This window comes from Nematolebias whitei, chromosome 1 (assembly GCF_014905685.2).
Source record: "Nematolebias whitei isolate Nwh7 chromosome 1, NemWhi1, whole genome shotgun sequence".
Classification (NCBI taxonomy): Eukaryota; Metazoa; Chordata; class Actinopteri; order Cyprinodontiformes; family Rivulidae; genus Nematolebias; species Nematolebias whitei.
The window spans coordinates 18,342,406-18,346,669 of record NC_056498.1 but is presented as its reverse complement, the minus strand read 5'-3'; positions in this window follow the sequence as shown (position 1 = coordinate 18,346,669).

Genomic DNA, 4,264 nt, shown 5'->3' with positions numbered 1-4,264 from the left:
GTAGACTCGGTTCAGTTGGGGACCAATATTCATGACATTTTGTTTACATTTGAGCTGGTGCGTTTGCATTCACACTGCACTGTGCAGTCGAGCCAACCTGTTGAACCAACCTGTTCCCCCGCTCGCCTGTGGGGGCGCTGCACCAAGAACTACTGAAAGAAACAACACAAAAACCTCTGAAGACACTTCTTCTTCTTCTTCTGGAAATAAAAATAAAAACGGAGTGGAGTCAAATTTTAGCGTTTTTTTGAGTTTTGTCATTTTTCAACAATGGACTCAGCATGAGTGAAAGATGAGGCAGAAGACCATGGAGAATGTTTTTTCACACAAGGCAGCTGACAGCTCCATATGAGGTAAGAGAAATGCGTGTTTGTTTGCCCTGCGTTGTAGTCCTCTTTCTGCTTGTGGAGCAGTCCCCGTTCTGCTTACCATACCATACCATACCATACCATTTTACCGTACCGTACCGTACCGTACCATACCATACCATACCATACCATTTTATTTATAGAGCACTTAAAACAGCGACAAGGACAACCAAAGTGCTGTACAGACAGGACAACAGGTAACACACAAAGCAAAATACAAAATGAAGTAAATCAGAATATAGACATAAAAACGATGCAGATAATGACGACAAACCAGTGTGGAGCATACAGGATCAAAACACAGATCATCTGGTGTTGAAAGCTACTGAATAGTAGTGGGTTTTTAAACAGGACTTGAAAACCGAGAGGGAGGGGGCCTGTCTGACAAGCAGAGGTAACGCGTTCCAAAGTCTTGGTCCTGCTACAGAGAAGGCCCTGTCACCTCTGCGCTTAAGACGAGTTCCTGGAACTGCGAGGAGCAACTGGTCCGCTGACCTCTGGGAACGTGGTGGGACATACGGTTGTAGCGGGGGGCGGGGGGGGGGGCACTGTTCAGTGATTTGTAGACATACAGGAGTATTTTAACTGGATTCGAAAGTGAAATGGTAACCAGTGCAGCGAGGCCAAAACTGGTGTAATGTGCTCTCTTTTGTCTGTACTGGTTAAAAATCGGGCTGCTACATTCTGGACCACTTGTAGTCATGCAATGGAGGTTTGACTGATACCAAACAAGACCAAATTGCAGTAATCAAGCCTAGATGTAATGAATGCATGAATTACTGTCTCCAGTTTATTTTTGGACAATATGGGCTTCAGTTTAGACAGCCGCCTCAGTTGGAAGAAACATGATTTAACAATCATGTTTACATGATTGTTTACATTCACACTGTACTTGAACGGCGCTTGAGTTTTCTTCTACCGGACCGAGACCTAGGTTTTAGCCTGGGCCAGAGTTCGTCTTTTTGTTCCGTGACAGAGTTCGATGGCGAGTTCACACCATCCCAAACGAACCAGACTTCCTAGACAAAGAGTTAGGGACAACAGGGCTGGTTTGAATGCACCCTATGTCTCTCGGTTGACCTGGGAATGCCTTGGAGTCCTCCCAGAAGAGCTGGACGAGGAGGCTGTGGAAAGAGATGTCTGGACTTCCCTGTTCAAGTTGCTGCCCCCACGACCTGACTTCAGAACAAGTGAAAGATAATTAATGGATGGATGGTAAATTAAGGTAAGAAGAAATATCAGTAAAAAAACAAACCTTTATTTGCATACTAAACACTACAAATATATAACAAAAAACTGACTGTGATAGTTCTAACCTTTGCACAATCAATTCTTACCACATCACAAGTTGTCCATCAAATGTTGTCAATCAAAGACATGGTGCTTAGCGGCTAACAAGACAGCTAAAATTAGCGTCTTGTTAGCCGCTAAGAACCGTCTTCAGTGATATAAGCTACTGCTTTGTTAATGTGGCGCTGCCTCTCAAGATTGCAAAATCGGTGCTGTTCTTTTTCTGCCTGTCCAACTTCACACACGCTTACTAACGTTGTAAAGGTGGAGCAGCTGCAGAGGATTATTATTTAATATATTCAGATAGTTTATTTTTTTAGACATTTACACCCCATCTCACTCTCGTTTTTAAATGAGGTTGTTGGTCACATGAAACCCTCAGGCTCCCCTGCTGATCCCATCCCTGCTGCATTTTTTTAAACAGGTTCTACCCTCAACTGGATCCTCTGTTCTTGCCATTATAAACAGCAGTTTGGCTATAGGTGTGGTTCCTGATGTTTTAAAACATGCAGTGGTAACTCCATTAATTAAAAAAACCCGGACTTGACCCTGCAGCTTGTTCAAACTTCAGGCCAATCTCAAAACTTCCATTTCTTTCTAAAATCTTGGAGAAAATAGTTTTTAGTCAACTAACCAGGTTTTTGAATGTAAATGGAATTTTTGAGATTTTTCAGTCAGGATTTAAACAACTGCACAGTACCGAGACAGCTTTAATAAGGGTCTGTAATGACATTCTGCTAGCGAATGACTCTGGTCAATCTGTGATCCTGGTACTCCTCGACCTTACCGCTACATTTGACACTGTTGATCATACCGTAGCATCCTTATGTCTCGGCTAGAACACTGGGTTGGGATTACAGGGGTGGCGCTAGAATGGTTCTGTTCGTATCTGAGTGACAGGAGTTTCTGTGTTAACTTTGACAATCATTTTTCTGCTTCTGTCCCTCTTTCCTGTGGGGTCCCACAAGGCTCCATTCTTGGACCCCTTCTGTTCTCATTGTATCTGCTCCCCTTGGGGTCAATCCTGAGGAAACATGGTATTTCGTTTCACTGTTACACCGATGATTCTCAGATTTATCTGCCTTTAAAACCAAACAGTTCCTGCTCCATCCACCCTTTGTTAAAATGTCTTGATGACATCAAGACTTGGATGGCTGCAAACTTCTTGAGTTTTAATGATCAGAAGACTGAGGTCATTGTGTTTAACCCAAGCTCTACCACTGTCACTGATCCTGTAAACCTGCACTCCCTTCAGCCACATCTAAAGCAGTTGGTTACCAATCTCGGGGTAGTGTTAGACTCGGACTTTAAGTTTAATAAACAGATCAACTCTGTTCTACAAAAAAACTTTCAGCTAAGGCAAATAGCAAAGCTTAAGTCCGTTCTATCCAGATCCGACCTTGAAAAACTAGTCCATGCATTTATTACAACCCGGCTGGACTACTGTAACTCACTTTATGTTGGGATAACTCAGACTTCACTTTCACGTCTCCAGCTCGTACAAAATGCTGCAGCTCGGCTACTAACAGGAACTCACAGGTTTGAGCACATTACTCCGGTTCTGTCCTCTCTTCACTGGCTTCCTGTACGTGTCAGAGTTGATTTTAAAATTCTCCTGCTGACATTCAAGTGCATTAACGGCCTTGCGACATCATACCTCTCCGACCTTCTTCATCCTTATGCTCCTTCTCGGGCTTTGAGATCATCAGACCAGCTGCTTTTGGCCGTACCAAAAACCAAGCTGAAGCTCTGAAGAGATCGAGCATTTTCAGTCTTGGGCCCTAAACTTTGGAACAATCTGCCCATCAACATTCGACAGGCCACCTCAGTCTCTGCTTTTAAAACTCTCCTAAAAACACACCTATACTCATTGACATTTAACACAGGGTGATTGGATTTAGATCTAGTTTTTCATTGATGCTGATTCTGTTTATGCTTTTGTTATTATTCCTATTTAACACAAGGTCATCAGATCTGATTTAGTATTTCATTGTTTCTAATTATGTTTTCGGTTTTATATTTTTATTCCACGTGCTGTAAATATATCTTGCTACTTTTTATCTGATGATGTGATTTTTTGTTAAGCACTTTGGTAACAGTTTCTGTTTTAAATGTGCTCTATAAAAAAATCTGACTTGACTTGATTTAGTAGAGTTATAGCTGTTTCTTAATAAATGTGCCTGTGCGACAATTATGTCAAAGCTTTAACTCAGGAATACATTTTTGTTATTACTTTATGGAAAGGAAAAAAAACAAACAAACATTAATTCAACCTTTATTTATCCAGGTTAGTCTCATTGAGCCTCGGGGACTCATTTACAAGAGAGATCTGATTTTAACAAAGAATGAGGACAACAGTAGACAAATCGTAAAAGAATGCATATAAATTGAAAAATAAATGGAAGAAAATTATATTTAAAAAAACAGCTAGATTGTAAAGCAATGTAAAATACTAAAAACAGGAACATGTCTGCAAGGGTTTGCGCCATGAACTTAGCAGATGTTTTAATATTGAGATATATATCATATATCACGATTTAGCTTAAAATATTAAGATATGAATTTTGGTCCGTATCGTGCAGCCCTAATACATATATATATACATA